Raw genomic sequence first — 24,145 nt, 5'->3', positions numbered from 1 at the left:
CACCCAATTTCTAACTCTGGCAAACTTACAGTGATAACTTATCTCCAGGCAGAGCTGTGATTTTTATAAGGGATACCACCAGGTTAAGAAGTCAAAAGCGTAAGTGGACAAGCAAATGCCCTTTATTTCTGTAAAGCTTTTTATTTTTTTTCCTCCTGAAATGACGGGGAGTAGCACAGCTTTTGCCAGTTTAGTGGGGTATACATGAAGGTTTGGCCAAAAGCAACCTCATTAAACTGGCTGGGTCATTAAGCACCAATCCAGTCCTCTGATCACCGCGTGACGGGCTGGGAACCAAAGGCAACTCACAATTAAACCCGTGATAATCAGGAAAAATCCTTACAAACCGCCCCCTCCCGAGCAGAATCCACTAACACAATCCCCACCCTCTCTTCTTTTTTTTCATTTACTTACATAAGCAGCATGACAGATAACTTGGAGGAAATCAGATGCTTAATGATTAAGTGACACTTAGGCAGCACTCTGGAAGATAAATACGCCTTTGGAAACCCTGCAACAAAAACAGAAGGTATAAACAGACAGTAACTAATTATTCTGATGAAATCTTGGAAGACCTGAAATACCCGACTGCAGCAGAACAAAGCGGGTGTTTGCTGGGGCTGCTCGCAAAAAATAAGTCACACCCTTTTCTAAAAGAATTCACCCAAATAAACCTAAGTGCTTCTGTCTTGTTTTTGTTTGCGTGCGAGTCTCTTAAGGTCTGGGTCAATAGGAAACCTCCGCCGTACCCTGGAGGGATCCCGTCGCCTTCAGCTAAAATTAGACTTCAAGGAAAGTGGGTGTCTCCAACCCACGCTGACACGGCTCCCACTCCACGCTTGAGGAGCGGCGTGTCGGGGTTTTTCCTCCCTGCCCATTGAAACAAAAAATAGAGTGTTTTCTGGATTAAAAGAAATTAAGGAAAATAAATAAATAAAGCGTTTTCCTAGGGAGAAAGGAGGGGATAGCAGGTCTACCCCACTGTAGGGCTCGGAGGAATGGGACCGGAATGCAGCTGAGCCGCAGGGACAAGACAATGTGAGATGCTCATCCCAGTGGCGAGAGGAACCTGTAAAGCCCACCAGGATGTCACTCACCATCACAGATACAGAATAAGGTACCTGCTTTATCGTGGTGCATGACACCAGCACCACAAAGCCCTGTTACAGCAGAGTGAGACAAGGGGATGTGCTCAGTAAACATTCCTCTGCTCTCCTTGCCTTGGAGGAAAACCATCGTTTTCCTCCTCTCCTTCTCTCTGCCCTCCCCCAACACATTAAATGCCAGCGGAGCTCAGGGGAATATTTAATCTCAAACCTCAGTAATCAATCAGTTCACCCTCACGCATGAGAAAGAGTCACAGCAGTAAGCACCAAATCCCATTTCTACCCAGCAATACAATGTTTTAATTACATGCATAAAATTTCCCTTTTAATATAAATTCTGAACAGATCCATGCAGCCCCCGGGTGGTGGGTGGGAAAGGACATGGAGCTGGGGAAGAACATGGGGATGGGGGAGGAAGGAAAGGGAGGAGAAAACATCCTGGCAATTATTTAAAATGACAACTTTATATGGCTGCTCCAGTTTGCCACTGGCACCACGATGCTTTGACCTTGTGTTCACTATCCCAGAGGATGGGCAGCAGCGAGGCAAGCAGCAAGCCCACATCCAGCCCTCCCACCACAAGATGCACCAGTTTTACCCCAACACGCCAGCGAGTATGCGGGAAAAGTGGGAGAGAAAACGCACAATGGACACACGTGGAAAGGTTTGGACCAGGCTGTGATACAAATAACAACCGCCAGACCTTGTCACCAATGCTGCAAAACTTACTCCAAAGGCTGTTCACATCAGAGGAAGCTTTTCTAGCTGGGTTTGAGCAGGTTTGGGAACACTCCCTGCCACTACTTGTTACTTCCAAGCGCAAGCATGGCCAGACCAGTAGAACCATCACACGGCTGCAGTGCAACAGGTATGTGCGCACGGCTGTGAGCAACATGCCTTGATAGGACAAGGGGTGACAGTTTTAAAATAAAGGAGGGGAGATCCAGACTAGACATGAGGAAGAAATTTTTGACACTGAGGGTGGTGAGAGCCTGGCCCAGGTTGGCCAGAGAGGTGGTGGATGAACCATCCCTGGAGACATCCCAGGCCAGACTGGACGGGGCTCTGAGCAACCTGAGCTGGTGCAGATGTCCCTGCTCATGGCAGGGGGGGCACTGGATGAGCTTTGACAGTCCCTTGCCACCTAAACTGTTCTGTGATTCTATGATCCCTCCTTTGCCCAACTAGACCAATCTCCAGTGGCATAGCTCACAAACAGCTATGCTAAAATATATGTGTTTTTTTTTTTAAATATGAACACATGCACAGACTTTTCTAATATATAGGAACAAAAGAGGGGACACCCTGCTGAAACTCCGTGAGCAGCTCAACTGCTGTCTGAAGCAATGAAAGAAATGAGACGCAGAGAACAGGCACACACTCGCTTGCCATGGTGGGGTTTGGCTCTGGAAACGTTTTGGGATTCCCCAGTGTAAGCTCTGACCTCCAAGAGCTGCAAAACAGTCTTGGAGCCATTCCAGAGGAGAAGCAGAGGGGTCTCTGGGTGCTCAGCTGGGCAGGTGGAATGGGGTGGACAGACCAGCTCTAGGTGCCCATGGGGACAGCTCACCCCAGTCCATGCTCCATCAGCTCAGAGGTCCCAAAAACACCCGTCGTGCCCCAAGAACAGGTCAGAAACCACCTTCCACACATGACAGCAGCCCTTCACCCTTCAGCACAAAAAAACCACCCCAAACCCAGGGTGTGGGGCAGAAAGGAAGGTCCCCTCACAGGGGATGAACCCACCCATGACCATAGCTCCAGCCCCATCAAGACCACGGTGCTCAGACAAAACAAAGGAAACAAGCTGGGGATTGAGGATCTCGGGGTTATCTTTGATTTCTCTGTGTGTAGCAGGGCTGGGTTTCTGAACACTTTTTTCAGGCAGATCCCGTGGCAGGCTTCTTCAACACACGTGCATCACTTTCAAAAGATGTGAGCTCCTTGGCTCGCGAAAGCCAGTTTTGGAAGGAGAGGTGACGTGGTACAACAGGAATTTTTCAATTCCTCTCAACAGGAAACATCACGCAGAAATCTGCAAGGGAAACCCACCTGTAACCGAGATTTCTGCACCATGCTCTCCTTCCAAAGGTTCCCTCCCCTCCTTCAATTTTTGGCTTCAGTTTCTCTGAGCCCTGCAACAGCAGGAATTGCTTGGCACAAGGGACAAACTCCTCAAGCTCCACATGCATACCTAGAGAACGTGTTGCACTTACACCCTCGCTAACCTCTTTAACCCGTGCTGGGAGATGCACAACCAAGAAGGACAGGGCACCATCAGCTGCCCACAGTGTGTGTCTGGAGGACCCAGCCGTATCCCCATCCCCAAAGAACAAAACTTTGCAGTGCAATTCAGGACAGAGACACTCGGTGCAGCATCTAGAGCAAATTAAACCTCCCAGGCACAGCAGCAAGCATGGATTTATCGATTCATGGAAAATGTCCTTATAAATTACTTCATTCAGATCAACAGGACAAGACAAAATGAGGGCTATCCTTGGCAGCGAGAGGCTGCAGCAATATCATTTCGGTCCCCTGTTCCAGGAGAAACCACTCGTTTGGAACAGACACTTCTAATGGGGCTTCATGGGGCTGGAGAAGGATGACACTGAGGAAACCAACAGGGACCTGAGCCACGTCTCACCCAGTTCCCACCTCCCTGTGTCATGACAGACAGATCTGATGGATGATTTTTGCAAGCAAGTAGGTAAAAATTCTGCTTGATATCAGCTTTGCACCCATGGAAGCTCCATCCACACCTGCTTGTTGGCTTGTGTAGGGCCGCGGCCACCAGGCAGAGTAGGACACAGAGGTTGCTGTCACCAACAGCATCCCATGCACCATCCTGGCCACCTGTCCAGGATCTGCTCACCATGGGGCAGGGAGGTGGGACTGTCTGCCTGGAGAGACATGGCACAGATCCACGCGGGCCTCCTCTGTATTGTCCTCCTCCGGCTCCATGAAGCTCCATTAGAAGTGTCTGCTCCGACAGAGTGGTTTCTCCTGGAGTATGGGACTCCCAAGCATTGCAGCCTGTTTGTCTTAACCACTTCTCGCAATACCGGGGGCTGAACGCATTTTTGTCAAACTCAAGCTCCCTCCTGGAGCCACCAGAAGTCTGGACCCAGGACATCAAGATGAGGCCAAGGATGTTTTCTGCAAGCATTTGTTCCAGTGGTTAAAGGCAGGGCAATGGTTTTTAAATATAAGAGAGGAGATTGAGATTAAACATAAGGAAGACATTTTTGACCCTGAGGGTGGTGAGAGCCTGGCCCAGGTTGGCCAGAGAGGTGGTGGCTGAACCATCCCTGGAGACACCCCAGGCCAGGCTGGACGGGGCTCTGAGCAACCTGAGCTGGTGCAGATGTCCCTGCTCATGGCAGGGGGGGCACTGGATGAGCTTGGAAGGCCCCTTCCAACCCAAACTGTTCTATGATGCTATGAAAAATAAATAAATCTATGGCTGTCTGGACAGCAGTCATTCAGCTTTGGCTTACAGACGTGTGTTGTTTGCTAGGCTGAAGAGCTGCTGGATGCTCACCACCACCCCCCTGACAAAGCAATATGTGCTTACGTTTTTCAGGTTTTTGATGAAAAGGCGAGAGGAATGCTCACGTTCCCCCAGCACAAAGCATTTCTCCAGCTTTTATGCACATGCGACACTTCCTCATACCCTCATCAAACCAGCCCCACCAACGCGGAGGGCAGGGCCGGGCCCTGCCCTTCCACCGCAGGCCCCGCAGTGGCCCTGCTCCCAAACTGCCTTTTGCAGGAACAGGTGCAGCTGATCACGGCTCAAACCACTTTCCACAGCTCCGAATCACCTCCTGGGATCACTTCCTTGCATCCCCGCCTTCGGATCATCTCCTAGTTTTTAAAAATCGGTGCTAATTTGAGACCAACTTTTAAAAACCATCAGCCAAGGCACCGAGTCACGTTGGATGTCTCCAGGACGGTACCCGCGGAGGTCTTCTAGGAACGCCTCCGCCTCATGCAAACTCCCCCACTGGTAACATTAAAACTACAATTATCTCTGTAGATTAATAAAGGGTACCACATCTTTGGCAGCAATCTGAGGCAGGGACTCCCAGCAGCGATGAGTTCACGTTATCAGGGTGTGCAGGCACACACAGCTGTGTTTGCGGTCCCCATCGCTTGCAGTCACCCACGCCCCACCACGCTGCCTCACCCGTTCCCCAAAACACACCCTTCCCCCCCGCCACCCCCAGCACCGATTAGTATTTTGATAAACAAACATGTCTCGTCACATCTATTCACTTAACTCGCCATCGAGGGGTTGCTGTTCCCACATGCATAGGCTTTGTGGAATAAAATGCTAATGGGTTTCGCATCCCTGGTGTGACATTGTCCCTCCTCCCAGCCCCAGGGCTCAGCTCCTGGCTCCACAGCATCCTTCTGCTTCCAGCATCCTTCTGCCTTGGGGACCAGGAACCGCCACCCTGGGTGGACCACCTGCCCAAACTCTGCTATTTGGGGAGAAAATGGCTCCTTTACACAGTGAGAATTAAAAAAAAAAAAAAAAAAAAAAAAAAAAAAAGAAAAAAAAGAAAAAATAATGCATTTGTATCACTGCAGCATTTGCAAATGTCCCCTTGCAGCAGATGGGCTGTGCACAGCACTGGGGAGCATCCTACACGAGCACAGTTTTGCCGAGGCCCCAGAGAGGGTGGTGAAAACAGAAGGCACCAACCACTGCTCACAGCTCTCAGGGGCACAAGAAATAACACCAAAGAACCCAGAGCTGGGAAGGCTGGAAGCCCTTTCAGCCCTTCCCAGCTTGGGCAAGAGGGAGAGCGAGCTGGCACATGTGCTTTGTGCAGGTACTTATGCTCCTGACTGCTGGGAGCAAGTGCTTTCAGGTGGCTCTGTCTCAGAAGTTCACCCTGATGGTGAACATCTCCGAGGCCAGACACAGTGGCGTTTGGGGACTGTTGTTTTCCGCTGTGGTCCTAAAACAAGCTCTGTGCTCACACCGTGGTGCAGCTGGTACCCAGACAGGGCAGGCGAGCCCGTGAGCATCCCTGATCACCACATGCTTCCCTTCGGCTGCTGCCCATGCACACCCGAAGCAATACAGAACAGGCACAGAATCACAGAATAGGGAGAGCAAACATCCATTTCCCTCGGAAGTCCCCGCCTCCAGCTGCGGCCACCCAGGCTCCTCCTGGCACGCCGGGATGGAGAAGCAGGAGAGCTCGGTGGCACGGCACGGCACACCGTGCTGCCAACACACAGGCAGATAAGGGGGTTAAATGCAGCTGCTCACGGCTAAGCTGGTCACATACTGCAGATAATCAAATGGCGAATTGCGGTTTGCCAGCCTACAGCAAACACCGGCACAAGTTACCTGCACGACTGTCACCTGATATTTAGCTCAGAAGTTGCTGATATTGGAGACCCTGAAGCCACATTTCATTAAAGCTCTCCTGACGAACTGTTTTCTTGGCTGCTTTGAGGTCTGCAATAGAGAAGGCTGAAAAGATAAAGCAATTCTTGGCTTTGAGGCTGGCACCTCAGTGAGAATCATAGAATCATTTTGGTTGGAAAAGACCTTTAAGATTGAGTCCAACCATTAACCTAACACGGTCAAGTGCTTTTTACCTGTAGTGGCTTTTCAGTCTTTCAAAGACTCTCATTGGGCCAAACACAGAAGAATCTGAGATGCTACCACAGAAAACAGACCTCAGGAGATAATGCAACCAGAGTCCCATCCAGCAGCTCCAGCAGAGCACCAACGCAGACAGACTTGGGTGCAAACAGGCGGCCCTCAACATGCACATGGCCACAACTTGCTGATTTTAATCCCAGGTGCATAATTACCAGGTGGCACCTTTGGATTAAAACATTAAATTTCCCCACTGGCATTTAATTTCCGTTTTGCCTTCCAAGACAAACTTATTTCACTTGTGGCTCAAGCTGATCAACAGCTTTTTATTCCTTTGCATCCAGAAATACTGAGCTACTGCCTCTGGGAATTCCGCAAAGATGGAGAAGTCCCTTTTGTCTGTCCTGAAGCCACCAGCCATGCCTGGGTAGCTGCAGCACGGCCACTAAACTTTAAAACCTGTCGGACGATGGAAAGCTTATGGCTATGCTGCAAGACCTAGTAGTTCCAAAATCTGAAAACCCAGAGTTAGAGATCTCCACGCAGCTGCCTGTCAAGCATCCTGTGCCTTGCACATGGTCCAGACACAGGTGAGCGGGAGAGAGCAACGCGGGTTTTGGCCATGGGATGCCCCATCCCACTCTCCTCCCGTCTCTGCTCAGAAGCAGCCAGCTGCATCCCGCGTCAGCGCGTTTTGCATCATCAAAACTGGAGTCAGGCTCCGTAACCACAGCTCGAAGGGTATATTTAACTCAACTAGAAGACAAAGGAGATCAGGTCCACCACAGATTAAATTAGCTGAGCCTGCTCATGCCAGGAGCTCCCGCCTGCCATGGACCACGCCTCACACAGATTTATTCCTCCTAGCTCCGCAATTTGGCTCAACTGCAGCAGCTACAGCCTTGCACAAGCGCAACATCGTGATCCCACCACCCCATAACCCACCGCCGGCAGAGACTGCACTCCCGGCTTGGAGCTGGGGCAGCAGCCGGGAGGGCTGGGATGGGGAAAAAGGGTTCCTTTCCAACAGAGGGAACACAGTTTGCTCAGTGTTTTCTTTCCCTCCTTCCCTTGAGATCACTCTCCTCACTGTTTGGCCACGACAGAGAAGCCAGGCATTCAGGGAAGAAGATATTAGGCTGTGCACTGCTTGCCTGTAGTTATTTTACAAATAAAGGTGATTGTAATGAATGTTTGCATTCTAAAAGAAATCCCAGTGCCCTTCCCCCACCTACACCTCCCAAAGCAGAGCACAAATCCAGCTGCTCTGCAATCTTATCTTGACGCAGAAACAGTCTGGGACAGAGATACAAGGGTTCCCCGAAGGCATGGTTTATTAAAGGCATCTTTATTTAGTTAGTTCTCTTCAAAAACACCGCACTGAAGTGCTGTTCCCGGACTGGTTTTCATTGCAGCGGCAGCAAACACCACCCAGGCAGGGTCCCCCAGCCTGGCCATGCAACATGCCCCTTGGAAAGCCACAGGGATTTCCCCGGCTAAAAAGCAACCCAGGTCCAGGGGGATAAGCCCAGACCAAGGCACTTCAGGGGACCCACAGCTGAGAGTCACCAGAGGCTGCCAAACGCACCCTGGTCTTACCCCAGGGATAGGCATCCAAACATTAATGAAGTCCATGGGATGTTCCCTATTTATCCAGCAGTTCTGCCTTCAACCCTGCACCGGGCATGCTACCGCAGAGGTTTGCACATTATCAGCCAAATACACGTAATCCCAGATTTCAAGAAGCGGAGCCACAAAACCACCGCACAAAGAAGCAGCGGTTCGCACGCAACCTGGGGAACCTCCCCGCCACCAACGCCTCTCTATTTATCCAACACGCGATCTTTACACATTCAGCTATTTTCATCCCACCCCGCTATTAATGGATGCAAAACGGCAGTTGGGTAAGGCGTTGGACGAAAATCTCATTTAGAGATCAAGACAAGCTTAATTGGTTTCTAGCCAGACCTGCACAAAGATGGGTTGCTCCACAAATACAGTTGCTAATCTGCCCATTATACTGCCTAAGCTCCCACCGCCAAAGAAAAAGAAAATAAAGATGCACAAAGGAATGCAGTATTTTGAGCATGTTACTTCCAGCGAGTAACACATCAGACGTGATGAATTCTGGAAGAACAAGGGCTTTGCTTTTCTTTGAAGGAAAAGGATAACCAAGTGGTAAACAAAACACCAACAAAAGGGCCTAACATAGATCAAATCTGCATTTTCCACAGGCAATCTCCATCTATTTCGGGTTCTTGAAGAGCATTTCCAGCAGCTATTGTTTCTGCAGGCAGGCAGTAGCAGGAGAAAGGCTTATGCAGCTGAGGAGATGTTGTGTCACAAGTGACAGAGTAGAAAGGATGGAGAACCTCGTGATTAAAAAGCACAGGACTGAAACCCTTGAGAGCTGAATTCACTTCCTAACAGGGCGGTGTAAAAAAAAAAAAAAAAAAAGGCAAGTTTCCTGTGTGATCACATCCTAGATGATTTATTCAAAAACCTGGTGTTGAAAGGCAAGTGAGGGGGAGGAAACAGGAGGAGGAAGGGGAAGACTCGGTCCTATGGGCTCTTAATAGGCTTGGGATTAGACCAGCACTGGCAAGCTGTTCATATCCATCTGCGTCAGGCGCTGCCTGAGCTGGACCTGGTGCTGGGAAAGCACCGAGCATCCCAGGAGCTCAGGTAAGAGGCCACCCTGCTCCTCTGCCCAGATGTGCGGCACAGGTTCACCAACCCAGCAGCAGCATCCCACAAGCTTTCACAACGCGGAACTCCGAACAGAAACAAAACCACGTGCAGAACGGAAAGGTTAGTGATAATTTCCCCTCCTAGAGCTATGCAAGAATTTAGAAACAAGAATATAAAGCTGTCCTCCAAACGTAGCATATTATAAATTAGACGGCAACACATTTGCAGCGCTGTGGAGCCAGCGGCAGCAGGGGCACAGGTAGACAGGTGATGGTAGAGAGGACATTTGGTTACAACCTTCTCCCCTTCTGCAACAGCCCGGGACTCCCAGCTCTGTTAATTTTCCCAAATTAGAGCCAATTCTGCTCAGCAGGAAGTGCTGCACCTGAGGGAGAGCGGAGCTGTGGATCCTCTGGCAGGACAGAGCCAAAAGCAAGGACAGAAAGGACAGTGGTTGTGTGTTTTGGACCTTTACAGCAACATCCCTCAAGCTCCAGAGCATCTTGGCAAGAGCCTTTTGCAGCAGGTGGGTTCACCGTAGGGCAGAGAGCCGGAGAGGTGTTTTTCCAAGACCTTCTTCAACCATGACGGGTGCTTGCAAACCCAAGGCTTGGTGCAAGGAAAGGGCAGCCCAGTCCTGGCCTTGGACAAGGGTGCCAGGCATGGAGATACGGGGCTGGTGCCATCCCAAAAAGCTGCTGTGGGAACTCCAGAGTGAACAGATTCTAACTGTTACTTTCAGCAGCAAGACAAGCTGTAATTAGTTGCACGGAACATAGCCCTGAGGCTGGGTAAGGACATCCTTGTGGTGTTATCTGACAAGGATGTGTTTTGTTGGGCTTTTTTTTATCCCCCTGGAAAAACAAGCACCCATTTTTCAAGGGTCTTTCTTCTCCCTCTCCATGTTGCCCAAAGAGTCAATTTCCCAGGGCAAGAAGATGCATCTCAAGACACACTCTAAGAGCCCATTGCCATAGCTGGAACTTAGCTCTTGGCATCCCCAAGGATGGGTTTCTCCTTAGCTGCTCCAGCACCCCATGGCATACAGAGGACACCAGACCCCAAAGACAGAGTCTCACCCCTGACTCCCACCAAAATGAAAGATGTAGTCCAAAACGTGAGGCAAAGGGCAGAAAATGTGGACATGAGGCAACAGAGCTACAGCTGTGAGACACATCATCTCCACGCTCCCACCTCTCTCACCTAGTTCAGGCTCGTCCCTTGTGCAAAGCCAACAGAGCTTCCTCTGATGCAACTACAAGTGATCCTTTGGAAATCCATCCGCTGAGTACTTTGAGGTTAAAGTCCCCCTTTATTCTCTTTTTCTCATGCTGAAAGCTGTCACGCTATAGGATGGCTTGAAAAGCCAGGGAGATACTGTATTTTATGGATGTTAGGAGAGTCCTGGCATGCCAACTAAGGGAATGGCACAATTTCATGACTATGTAACCCAAATCACAGCCCATCACACATCACTGCGGTTCAAACACAGCTATGACCACTGCTGCATCACTTTAGAAATGGCAAATGCTGTTGAACTCTGTGAGTGGAAAAGCAGCATTTAATACAAAAGTAAACATCAGCAAACGATGAGCAGAAAGAGTCATTTCCAGTTCCATACCCAAAAGCAAACTGACTGTAGGGATTACAGTATTTAGCACGCTCCAAAAATTTTCCTCAACATCTTTTTGCTCTGTGTGACAGGTAGAGATTTCTCGTGGCTCCAGAGCCACCAGCTATTTCCCACGCGATTTGCCAGGCAGCACTCTCCACCGAAGATGAAAGGAACTAGAGTTTATAAATGGATCTGAGCTATCCCCAAAGAGCCTCCAGCCTCTTTGCAGGATGCCTCAGAAATGCCAGGGCGAGGAGGCAGCACACGGGCTGGTATCTCAAAACCAACCTCTCATACCCAGAGAGCTTTGGTAAGCAAACGGCTTACACAGAATATCTGTCAGGATCCCCATTTGAAGCACAGGCTCTTGTAAACAAGGTTGCTCTGGAGGCAGCAGGGATTAGCACAGTTCAAACAGTCCTTGGCGTGACTTACCGGAGCACCCAGGAACAGATTTGCAAGTTCAGCTTTTCTCCTGCCTGACGCTCACCTGGCACCATGGAGCAACACCCAAACTCCCAACAGCCTTAACCCTGTCGACTCCTGCACAGGAAGGCTGAGAAACAGGGATGGGAGAAGCCCCGTGCATGGCCACAAGACTTGGCAGCAGAAGAAAACGCAAGGTGGCATTGCCGTGGGGCTGCTCTTCTCCCTTGCAGCTGGAGGAGGTCCAACACCGGGCTGGGCGAGTGTCCTTTGGCAGAGCCCCGGCAGCCCAAAGTCATGTATGAGATACCAACACAAACTATTCTGTGATTCTGTTCTATGATTCTATACACAAGGAGAACGGTGCCAAGCAAAACAGGGCAGCTGAAAACCGCCCTGTGTCCGAAAGGCTTAACCTGATATTAAGGCAGAGAGCAGCCTCTCTTCCTTGTCCTGGGCACATAGCCACGACACTCCTAGTGGGGGCAGGGGGATGAAAATCTTGGAAAATGAAGCATCCTTCACATACAATTTCTGTGAAAGCTGGGCACGGTGACAGTACCCACCTTCCCAGCCACATCTCCTCAGTCCTCAGCTCTGGCTTAGCTGAGGAGGTGTTGCTGTTTCCAGAAGCACAAAGGAACAGGAGCGCGAAGGGTGTCTGGCAGCCACAGGAGAGAAAGCTTTACACAAACAGATTTACAGTCACTTACATCCACACAAGCATCCTTGAAGGAAACAGCTGCACCGGACCTCAGCTGCTGCAGACTCTCCAGGATGGCACGCGAGAGTTCACAGCTCCTCTAAGCATCATTCTTTTAGAAGATGCTGAGGCCAAGCAAAGAACAGGCACCCAGAAATAAAAAAAAAAAAAATAATCTCCTGACAAGGTGAAAGTCAGATGGACGTGAGGCTCCAGAGAGACGCCTCGGAAAGGTCTGCACAAAAGAAACGCTCAGGAGCAGCAGCAGGGCAGACCTACCACAGCCTGAGCTAAACGTCATGCAACACATCCGAGCCTGAAAACATCCCAGCTGCGCTGCCTCCGCAGCCGTGCCATAGCAAGCAATTCCTCTTGCTTGTGTGGGGTGGAGGAAATGGTCTCTGGACTGTTCCTCCATCCTCCTCCTCTCCGCTGGAGCTCAGAGCAAGATCTCCTACTAGCAGAGGTTGGCTATAACAGGCACCAACTGGGCTGCCAGGATATCACCAGAGCAGCACAAAACACCGTGGGTCTTTCCACCACCCTGACCCACTGCACTCTCCCTTTTATGCCCCAGACCTGAGCAACTGCAGGTCCCACCCCAGACCAACACCCCTCTGCATCCCCTATACTCACAGCACAGTTTTCTTTGATTTTTAGGACAATTAACCTCCTTTTCTCCTAGCCCAATTGGTGCAAAAATGGCTCCTGGGTGCAGAGCAAAACTTCAGCTCCTGCAGCCTCAGGGTATGGGAGGTTTTGCTTCTGTCCAAAACCAGTGTGTGCACTTTCCTGCTTGTTGATAGTCTACCCTCAAATGCTCAACCCTAAAATCTCTGAGGATGTCCTGCTTGCTAGACTGACCTCCAATGGGAAGGCAAGCTGATCTTCACTCCTGCGAAGCATCAAAAAAACCAACGCCCCACAGAGCCTTCCCCAAAAGCTGCCAAGCTCCATAGCTCAGTTTTGCATATTGGTACAGAGCCCAGCTGCTGGCGTTTCATGCAAAACCTCCCCAAGTCAGCCTCTGAATGGCACAATTTTGAATTGCCTTCCTCCTGCCATAGTGCCCCAGGGCAGGATCTGCCAGCAGCCCAGCCCATCCACATGGAGAGACAAGAAAGCCCCACGTGAAAGATGAGCGGCAGGGAGCAACAAACACCTGAGGATCCCACTTCGTTTTCCTCTGCTCTCCTGAGGATGTGCACAGGTCAGATTAATTAATTGGGTCCTTCCCTTCTATTTATCTCACCTGTGCCTGGCTGCTGCCAGGTTGCTTTGAGCTGCTTTTCAGCCAGGGCCCGTGCAAGAAGAGAACATAGAACGGTTTGGGTTGGAAGGGACCTTCAAAGGTCTATGATTCAAAGGAGCCTCCATGCAAAACTCCTGGCAACAGCCCAAATCCAGACATTGGGAATTGGGTCACTGGGTTTAGCTTCTAAAAACTGTCCCTTAAGGATGGGTGGTAAAAGCAGCAACAGTCACCTTCACCACTGAAGCCAGAGTCGGACACTTCTGCTGCTCCTCCATCACACTCTCAACAAATTATTTCATTTATCCCCTTGTAAAAACACTTGCAGGTTGACGGAGCAGCCTGGAGAGGGACGGCCCTGACTTCCAGGCAGTGAAGCTGCGTGCACAGGGAAGACATGATTCAGGGCAGCAGCACGTAGCTGAAAGCGCAGCGCTATGCAACGCTCACCCGGAGGAATGCAGAAGGCGAAACATGAAGCCACTTGTCTGGCAAAGTGAATAAACCTTCAATCATCTGCCGGGCCCTGCAAGCGCCCGGGAGCTCGGCGCTCTGGGTTGAGAAAGACGAGGATGCCTCAACCAGCAACATACCTCCTCTTACTGACCGCACCGCGGACATGCGGTGCCGAATCCAGTAGAGTTCAGCGAGAGAGGTCCAGAACGACGTAAAAGAAAAATCCAAACAGAGGCCAAGCAACGGGCATGTCCTCCGGGAAGGGACGAGGTGTGAAGAGCAACGCTGATCTGGTGGTTTGACACGTTGGCGCCAGTCAGTCCTGCCGTGATGACCGGCCAGTACATGCCATGGTAGGTGAGAACATGCCTGTCCACCAACACTGCCCCTCCGCTGGGTCAAGGCAATGTTTTGGACACAAAGACTCTCAAGGCAACCAAGTCCATGAGGAGTAATATATTGAGTAATTTATTGAGTCACGATAATACTGACTCATCAATGACTGTCACTAGGTTGGGCCACGCCATCCATTTGGCTGATTTAGGAAGAGCGACCTCCTCAACCAGGTGCTCCAAGTATCACAAACATCTTCCATATAGCAAATTCACAACAAACTCACCCAAAGGGCCAGGGTGAATGTGGGAGGGAGCGCAAACAGGATGGGGTGATTGAAGGTTCAGGCTGAACGCACAAGAGGTTGCTCCAGATCTGGGTGCAGCGTGGGACGTGACACCCTTGGGAGGGACCCCACCCAACCTCACCACGAGAAAAACACAGGCCAGATGTTCAGACAACTTCACACGTTAATTTGGTTAATTTGCTATAATTCAGGTGGCTGGTGCTGAGGCCACACCACTCACGAAACAAAGCACTGCCAGCTCAGATCATTAAACTCTCCAGGCAACTAACCGCATCTCCATGGTGCGCCAGGCCGCTTCTCTCATCTCCATCTCCTTTGGTTTTCTTCTCAGTGGCCACAAAGCTTTATGACTCACTGAGCTGAGATTTTCTACGTCACCCCAGAACTCCTGGTTCTTAATTGTATTCCAAAACGTTATAACGCACCATGAGGACACAAGATATCAAGTGCCCTGAGAGGGCAGGAGAGTGAGAAGGCACCAGCACAGCTTTCCTCCCAACCCAGCTCATGTTGAAGAAGTGTAGGAGGAAAGAAGAATCAAAGGCAACCAGCAAATCACACCCAGCATCTTGCAAGGGGCTGGGGACCCTCTATTTTTTGCATGACATAGAAAGTTGGAAATATGCCATTAAGAGTGAGGGAGCTACTGCAATATGCAGAAAAGTTGCTGGCATATTTAACTTCTTTCTAACCCTTTACTAGTTGTTTCTCTCATCCTCTTGTATGGTAAGCACATAGAGTAAGTAAATTTATATGGCTTAGCATCTAGATTAATGAACACAGAGGTCAGGATCAGACATTCAGTATTTCTTCCCCAATTTACAGCCCTTTTGTTCAGATCACCTCTTTTTTTCAGCACAGTGATGATGTCTGTTGTGGTGCAGGAGTGAAAAGTACACATGATTATCTTAAAAGGAGGGAAAAAACAAAATCAATATGGACATGATTTGAATTTTACAGAATTCGGCTGCCATGACTTGCAAATAAACAGCTGTCCCAGCAGGTCCATGCAAGCTTAATAGCACAGCAGTAAAACACAAGATTTTTCTTCCCCGCTTAAAAGAGTTTAATTTATATAAAAAAGTGTATTAAAAAAAAAATTGCAGGCTGAAGAACCGTAGTTAAGTCACACTCAATTCCAGCAAAACAAGCGCATCCTACTTCACATGGCCTCACCCGTCACTCTGTGGCAGTGGCAGCTTTCCGAAGCCAAGTTAGGATATTTAATTACCAGCATCAAGTCAGAAACCAAAGCGTCCAACAAAATCCTCGTTTGTGAGCGAAGCCTGCAGAAATCTCGTTGAGCAGGCTTTGGCAATCTCCAAAGCTGACAGCTGGATGCCCTGGCTTATCGACTGCGAGAGCACGCACAGAAAAAAAAAGCTCTGAATACTTGCAGTGCCGAGCAAGCCTTCAAGGCAGCCCCGCCGGCCTCTTGAAAAGGCTCATATAAATAGGCAAGCTTCATTTATTAATACTTCTGAGATAAAAGTGTCTGTGTAGGAGTGGCTCAGCGCATATCTGTGCAGCAGGAGGATGGGCAGAAGACCACCCAGCTCTGGATGGTGCATCTATCGGCATCCCCAGCCAGTTTTTAACAAGTTCAGATTATAAACGCAGCAAATGATTTTTTGCAAATATAAATTTGCTACCTGCACATGTAGTGGGCTGCCATGAATACATCAGCCAGAGACCTTCGGGCATCAAGCCAGTGCCAATGGTCAACGCATGCAAACTGCAAAGCAGGAGTATGGAGCAGGAGGAGACATGCTCCCAGCCAGCTGATAAACAATATTTGCAAATGCCCAACAGCTCTGTGCCCCCCCTGTGCCTGGGTTCCTCAGCCATGGCAATGACAGCGTGGGGGAAGAGGGGGAAGAAACCAAAACAAAGCACAGAAGCAAAGGGAGATAAACATGACCCAGTTAGACTGGCTGTCCCCAGCTCCTGCCCGTCCTCGGCGGGAGGGCTCCACTGGTACCTCCGTCACGGCCACCCCTTTCCTGCCCCCTCCCGCACCCCTGCTGCAAACGAAGGGTCAGATAAGGAGCGGGCTCAGGTCAAGACCGGTTTGACTCCATTTCGAGCCCAGATGAGCGGATTCAGCGCTGATTTTACACCTCACCCATCCTGTTTGCCTCCCCGGGGCAGAGGCTGGGACACAGAGTGGCATGTACGCCTGGCTGGCTGGACCCAAAAACCCCGGGGCCACGGCAGGGGCACCACCGGCAGAGCCACACGCCAGCCCGGAGCTGGCCGGAGCCAGGAAGCGTCAGTGCTTCCTGCTGTCCCGGTGTCACACGTCGGGGCGGTCGGAGATCATGGACTTTGGCTTTTGCTTCCTGCTCCCGACATATGGCCACGGGGAGAGCAAGGCAAGTCACTCATTAATAGAGCAACAGCAAGGTGGATGCCCGATCTGCCTGGCTCAGGGTGCAACCGACACCAAAACGAATCTCCACGCCCAAAGAAAGAGGTCTGGATGCTGCAGGACCCATTTACTCCTGGTGGGACTGAAAGTGGGGCAGGCAGGACACATGGATGTCTTTGGCATATATTGTTTTCGGTGAGGGAGGATAAAGAGCTTGCATCGCAGTTCACCACAACAGCCTTAATACACACCACCACCCGATTTTGTATGCAGTATCAGAAGCAACCTCTAGAGAGGGGAAAAAAATAAAATGAAAAAGCCTTGTTCTGCCGTTCTCCTCGGTGCAGCCGGGAGAAGCCGGCTGGTTGCACAATGCTGAGCGTCTGCAGTGCTCTGGCCTGGCCGAATCCACCAGGACATCCAGTGTCCACAGGCTCCCCTTGTCTCAGCACCTGGCAAATGGGGCTCGGCCGCACCCCGTGATCTCCCACCAGCCTCCAGTTTCCGTGGGGAGCTCCTCATCCCCCGCCTGGCAGCACGCAGCCCCGTCAGTTCAAGTGGCTTTCGTCAGGAGAATTATCATATGTTTTTGCCTTAAATTAACCTTGATCGTTTAAAGATGCAGGAAGCCTGTTTCACAGAGACGCCGACACATGCGTCAGCACAGCTGTCTGCAAGCGGTTGCGGACCCCAAGGATGAAACCCCACCGTTAATACTGATGACTTTGTGCCAAGTGAGTCAAGATCAGGCAGGATCCGACCACAACCATCGCATGCCAATGGCAGCGGGTGCCAGCCCCCAAGGCTCTCATGCAGCAAGAGCATTGTCCTTCATCTACGCAGGGCCCCCGACCTGAACCTCCCCAAATTTCCAGCTTGGTGCAGCCAGTGACAGACTGACCTACCTCCCCATCTGGCAGCTCTCTGGCTGATGCCTGAGCCACGAACCCGCTCATTCTCCGTCACTGATGCATCCGTAGCCCAACACCAAGACATGCCGAAATCCTACTCCCACCCCTGCTCCCACAGCAGAGCATCGGGATGGACCAGAGCATGCCTGCAGCAAGGTGTTCTACACCAGCACTGGTGGCTCAGCACACACGGATGATCAGGCGGCCCCAAACTGCTGTGCCTGCCGGTGAGGCATGGGAGGGAGAGACCCCTTCAAAATACGATTTGCTCAGCCAGGGGAACCCCACCCCGGGGGCTCTGCGGGTTAGCAGGGGGTCACATCCCGCCCTCACGGGGCCCAAGCCCGGTTTGGGAGCTGCCGCAGGGGTGGGAGCCGCCGTGCCAGCAGGAGCCGGGGACGAAGCAGCCCTCGGAGGCGTTGCCATGGAGAAGGCAGCGCGGCAGCATCCCGCATCCCAGGTTCGCGGGTGGGCGCCCCCTGCCCGGCGCCCACAGGGGCGGGCACCGCCCGGGCACGGCGGCGGGGCCCCACGCCCCCCCATACACCCCGCCAAAGCCACCGCAGGCCCCGCGGGACCGCAGACCCGGGATGGCGGCGGGGGGGGTACTGGGCGCCGCGGGGCCCCCCACGCGGGGGGGAGACAACCCCACGCAGTGCCCCGGGGTGGCGTGGGCGCGGCTCCCCCTCCCTCCACCTACCCCACGGCGGGAGAAAAGCAGCCCCCGAGCGTAGAGAAGCCGCAGCCCCCCGCCCCACCGCCGGCGCACCCGACCCCCCCCGCCACGGCCAGCGCCCCCGGGGCACGGGAGAAAGAAGACCAAGCCCCCCCACCTCCCTGCCGAACACCACCCAGCCGAACGGAAAGGAGAGGAGAGGAGAAGAGAGACGAGGCAGGCGGCGGTGAAGCCGCTGCCCGGGCGCGCTGGACTCACCCGCGGCGCGGACCCGCCGTACCTGCCGGCGCGGCGCTGAGCGGCGCGGAGCCCGCCCGGCCCCTGCCCACAATGGGCCGCGGCCGCCCCGCCCCGCCCGCGCCGCAGGCCCCGCCCCGCGCGCTGACGTCACCCGCCGCCACGCCCCCTCCCGCCGCCGCCGGGGCCGCAGTGGCGCGCCGGGCAGCGCCAGCGGGACCGCGGGCCGGTCCTGGGGCGGGGGCGCGGCTCTGGCGGCGGGTGTCCAGGGTGGTGAAACAGCGGGACCGGTTGGCCAGAGACGTGCTGGATGCCCCATCCCTGGAGACACCCCAGGCCAGGCTGGACGGGGCTCTGAGCAACCTGAGCTGGTGCAGATGTCCCTGCTCATGGCAGGGGGGGCACTGGATGATCTCTGAAGGTCCCTTCCAACCCAAACTATTCTGTGATTGTATGAGCTGGAGGCGGGATGGGAGCAGGGAGGGTCCTGCTGCCACCCAGACGAGCGATGAAGATAAAGTTTCATCCGACTGGCGACACGGGTGATCACAGACATGCAGGATCAGTGTCTGAGCTGCCTGACCGTGTTCTGCCAAGCTACAACATTCCCTGCTTGTCACCTCGGATTTAAGAAATCAATTTTCTAGGGGTTCCCATTTCATGTAAATCAGAGCAGCAATCTGATATGCCCGTAAGAAAGATGGGGACGGGCTTTTTAACAGAGCCTGTTACAACCGGACAAGGAGTGATGGTTTTAAACTAAAAGAGAGGAGATTCAGGCCAGACATAAGGAAGAAATTTTTGACACTGAGGGTGGTGAAACACTGTCCCAGGTTGGCCAGAGAGGTGGTGGATGAACCATCCCTGGAGACATCCCAGGCCAGGCTGGACGGGGCTCTGAGCAACCTGAGCTGGTGCAGATGTCCCTGCTCATGGCAGGGGGGGCACTGGATGAGCTTGGAAGGTCCCTTCCAACCCAAACTGTTCTGTGATTCTATGATGTACGGCTGGATTTCCACCTGCACTGGAATAACCTCGTATGAACTAAGGCTGTGGGCGTCATGCAGAAGTAGTTATTGCTTTTCGTGCAAATCAAAACACCAGATCAAATTAATAGTGTGTAACATTTTAGCTTATGTAAACTTCTTTTTTTTTTTCTGGATAAGAGGTCAAGCTATTTATATCTTCTATGAACTTTTTTCTCAGCAACAACCATATGGGAAGGTCTGAAATGCTGGAAGGGATTTGCAGGGATTGTTTTTCATACGGAGCCCGCACAAATTGATACAGAGACGAAGGAAAGGCCAATGATGGGAAAGTAACGAAAGAGCTTCCTTAGGGGAGTTGATACCAAAGCATGGAACAAAATGTAACTTGAGAACTGGGATAGGTTATACACAGCCATCCAGACTCCTAAGTGGCCTTCTGTATGAAGGAGAGAGACAGAAATGTGTGTACGTATAGAGCCCGTGCAAGTGCTGACAGGTTAAGTGTCTACAGGCCTGACAGTGGCTTCCTCTGCCTGTCTGAGCTCCGTCACAGGACTGGATCTGCACAATAAAACCAGGGTTGGGCCCATAGAGTTTCAACCCATCCTATATGGTTTCATACCAAAGTCCATGTTCCAAACAAGTTGTCTGTACCACCCCTCAAGGAAAATGCAATAGAGTCTCAGGAGTGGTTATGCCTATTAGAAAAATTCATTAAGACGTCAACTGGACTTTTCTGTTTTCAAAGCAAGAAGGTATATATCTCTCAACAAAGCCACACTTTCCATAAAAGGGATTTTCTCCTTCTTCTCACCATGCCCAGTCCTTTTCCTAACCTCTTCTGGTCTCCTGCAATGAGCTCCACAGGATAAGTGTGACTTGCCAAGGAAAAAGCTATTTCGCTTTATCAGTTGTGAATTTCAAAGTCACCCCAATCCCTTGTTACTGGGCTGACTTCACCTCTGAGCTTTTTTTAAACTGCTCTTCACAGCGTAGCCTTTGGCAAACAAGCACCAGCCCTTGAGCTGCCATCCCGAGAATGAATCTTTCAGCAGGGATTCCATCTTGTACCTCCCTGGAAACTAGTCAATACTCCAAAAGCTGAATTGACCACTTCCGAAACCATCGACATCTTTCTGTAGACATACTTGTCTTGCGAAGGACTTACCATTCCCCAGAAGTGTGAGAAGACGCAAACTGCCAGAGGTACCCCAGAACCTGTCTGTGTGTCTGTCCCAGCCCACAGCAAGAGATACGTTACTGGAATTCCTGTTGTAATGTGATGTGATGTGTTGGGTGTCCCAATGCTGGGACCCTTCTTTGCAGAGGGACAACATCAGAGGCTGCATCTCAAGCTGAAGTACCAGAAAAAGGGCTCACAGATCATACTGGCAAAAGGAATAATTACAAATTGCCACAACCAGCTGGTTTTTGCACAGGGGTGCTGCAGGGACCTGAGGTGCAAATGGCAAAGTACTCATCGTAGTGTGCAGGTGCTCTCAATGTTACCTTGGTGTTGGAGCAATGGAAGGTGGCAATCATGCATTCCTTGAATGAAGCCAAAGATTTGGTGGACAATGAAGACCTAACGGATGTTATAGATACGGATTTCCTAAAGGCTCTGACAAAATCCTTCATCAAAGGCTCTTGAGGAGAGTAAGGAGCCATGAAAAATTAAATGGTTTAAAGACAAAAACCACAAAGGCCAGACAGGGATGGTCAGTCTGTGCAGCGAAGGGATACCCATGGGAGTTTGGTGGAGATCTGTGCAGGGGTCTGCGCTGCTCGACGTCTTCATCAATGATGTGGAAGTGGGGATGGGTGGGGAGGTGGCGATGGCTGTTAGTGACACTGAGCTGCTTGGAAAGACCGACAGCAGCAAATCGCAGAAGAACCTCAGGACCTTGTGATAAAATGACAGATGAAATTCAGTGGAGGTAAATGTAAGTGATGAGCCTCAGGGGAAACACTCCTGATGTCATGCACACCGTGATGGGCTTTGAACTGACTGTCACGCCACAGGAACAGAGTCCTCAGTTGTAACAAATTTGATGAAAGCATCAACTCATTGCTGAGAAGCAGTCAAGAAAGCAAATAGATGGGTAGGAGTTAATGAGGAAAGAGGAAAACCCACTATACAAATTCCTGGTTTACTCTCCTCTTGAATACTGTGAGCAGTTCTGGTCTGTGTTCTCACCAAAGAGCTAATGATGAAAGATATGGAGCATTTTTCACCTAGGTAACCAGCTAGGCTAGGACTATTCAATACATTATTTCTATACAAGCCACGGACTCAGGAAGTTCTGGAGCTGCAGCCTGCTGCAGGCTTGGAGAGTTTACAGGAAAATATCCCTGTACAATTCTTGGCTTATCACGCATCGTTGGCTATGAGAGGATGCTGAACGGGATGGTCCCTGTGTCCAACCCAGCACAGCTTCTCTTACACTCTTGCATTCATCCTTTTTCCTCTACAAATTGTCCTCCCAGGACTCCCCTTCCCACTCCTCTCCTCAAAAACATTCGTTAACCACGTCATGATGGTTTGATCTGGAGGCTCCCAGCTTGGGCAAGCAGCTGCATAACAGTTGGCATCTGGAAGTGCATCTTCTTCATCGAAACGGCTCAGCCGTTTTCTTGTAATTGCCTCCTCGGAGCTTGTTTGGAGGCTGCTTATCAAGTTCCATTGTGTTGCTTTCCTGCTTGTTTTTCCAACAACCGCCTATTAAATTAAGCTCCTATATTCAGACAGGAAAACCCAATAACCAGCTGCCCAGAGCCTCTCTGGCTAAGTAGGGCACATGCAATAGTCATCCTGTAAGACAGATGAGCATCCAGCCCTGAGAAGGGGAAAACATGGGTACCAAGCCTGCCTGGAGAATAATCCCTATAATGCCTTGTAACAGGAGGTTTTTGATAGGTTTGTTCACTGGATGCAAAACTAAACCAGGACTTTCTCTGAGCTGAGGGAAAGAAAATGGGTTTCTTGTTCTAAATCTGTAAGACTATACTTGGTATCGTTCATTGTTAGCTGCTCACTAGACCCTATAAATGTTCTCTGAGCTCAGTCCGTGTGCGATCAATACTGTCTTATCCCTGGGGGAGAGTTTTTATGGGTCTGCTCCAGTGAGACTTAAAAGGACACTCTTGTTTCAGCTGAGAGTAATGGAATATGGAACCCATCCCTTTACAAAAATTAAATAAAATTGATTTTGGAAGAAAAAAACCCTCTCTTCTTGAGGTTATAGTCTTTCATTTTGCACAGATGATCTGCTCAGCAGAAAAATGGGCCGTAGCTCTTATTTAATTGTTGTTTTGGTCTAAGCCGAAGACTTAGTCTGAACGAACTAAACCACACTCTGCACTGTTACCACTACCCTCCACTGGAGCTTAGAGAAGATTTCCATCAACTGCAGTCGGGACTGGTTTTAGCTCAAAGGTAGGAGACAGCATTATGGTTTTTGCTCTTTCTTTGATACGAGGCTTTTAGGATACATAGAGGACCTTTTGCGGCTCTGTGTCTGAGCTGGGAGGTTCTGCTTGAAAACAAACCACACCCTAAACCAGCATTATCTCTAACAGCTCCGAACCCAATCTCGCCCCAGGATTCACATCAGCTCCCGGCAGCTGGCAGGGGGAGGCGAAGCTTCGGCATAATGTTTCATAGCCTCAAAAGGGAAAACAAATGCATTCCCAAGGCAGGACTGAGCTGTGCCTGTGTTGGCTGGGAGCGCTAGCAGAGATTCAGTGGATTTAGGCCCTGATTCTGCAAAATCCTTAAGCTTGTAAGGAATTTGTAATTTGCTTGTAAGCAAATTCCCGTTCGCTTCAATGGCATTTAATCACATGCACATAAATGCTTTACGGCGTACAAGGGAGTTCTACCTTGGTGGAGGTGGGGATATTTAGCCCAAGCAACTGCCTTCTTTCCCAACATGTTCAGAGAAGGATAAAATGTAAGAAATAATTAGAAGGCAGATTGTGAGACTTCTTGCAAACAGCTACTGCCTCTAGTTGAGGTTTTCCTCCAGACCTGCCCTGTCCAAGCCCACTCTCTGCTGGGAGATGCTGGGAGAGCAGCGCATCCACCCACCGTTTCCCCTGCACAAACCGCCGTGCCCTACAGGGAATGGATGACTCGGATGAGTGGCAGTGAGACATAAAGCACTTTCAGGCGTTCTGGGGATGTAGGAAGCCATTAATAATCTCACTGCCTCGGCCAGGGTCTTTCACCCCACCCTCTCTGTGGCTCCTGCGGTTGCCTTCCTCCCCTCTCGTCTGCTTTCTGTGGCCGCCAGAAGCGCCTTGTGCTTCCCTCGCCATCCATCCTCCCGGCTGTCTCCCACGAGATGCTGCGCGTGTGGCCGTGCCCTGGTTTGGATCATCTCTCTTTTGCCTGGCCTGTCTTTGACAGGTTCCTGCCACGCAGCTCCCAAAGCCAGGGGTGAA

At 51.0% G+C, this 24,145-nt stretch overlaps 1 protein-coding gene across 1 annotated transcript in view; it reads right to left on the bottom strand.

Annotated features, from left to right (window-relative positions):
• DAAM1 (dishevelled associated activator of morphogenesis 1) overlaps positions 1–18,812 on the bottom strand; it is a 95,009-nt gene extending 76,197 nt beyond the window's left edge. Inside the window, exons 1-2 of the mRNA XM_065635196.1 lie at positions 18,732–18,812; positions 415–511 (exon numbers count right to left, since the gene is read on the bottom strand). The gene's annotated coding sequence lies outside the window, so the exon portion shown is untranslated. The remainder of the gene's footprint in view (positions 1–414; positions 512–18,731) is intronic.
• Between the last annotated feature and the right edge of the window lie 5,333 nt (positions 18,813–24,145).

This window comes from Caloenas nicobarica, chromosome 5, assembly GCF_036013445.1.
Source record: "Caloenas nicobarica isolate bCalNic1 chromosome 5, bCalNic1.hap1, whole genome shotgun sequence".
Lineage (NCBI taxonomy): Eukaryota > Metazoa > Chordata > Aves > Columbiformes > Columbidae > Caloenas > Caloenas nicobarica.
Note: the sequence above shows the minus strand (reverse complement) of the source record. Positions and strands in the feature narration are given on the sequence as shown.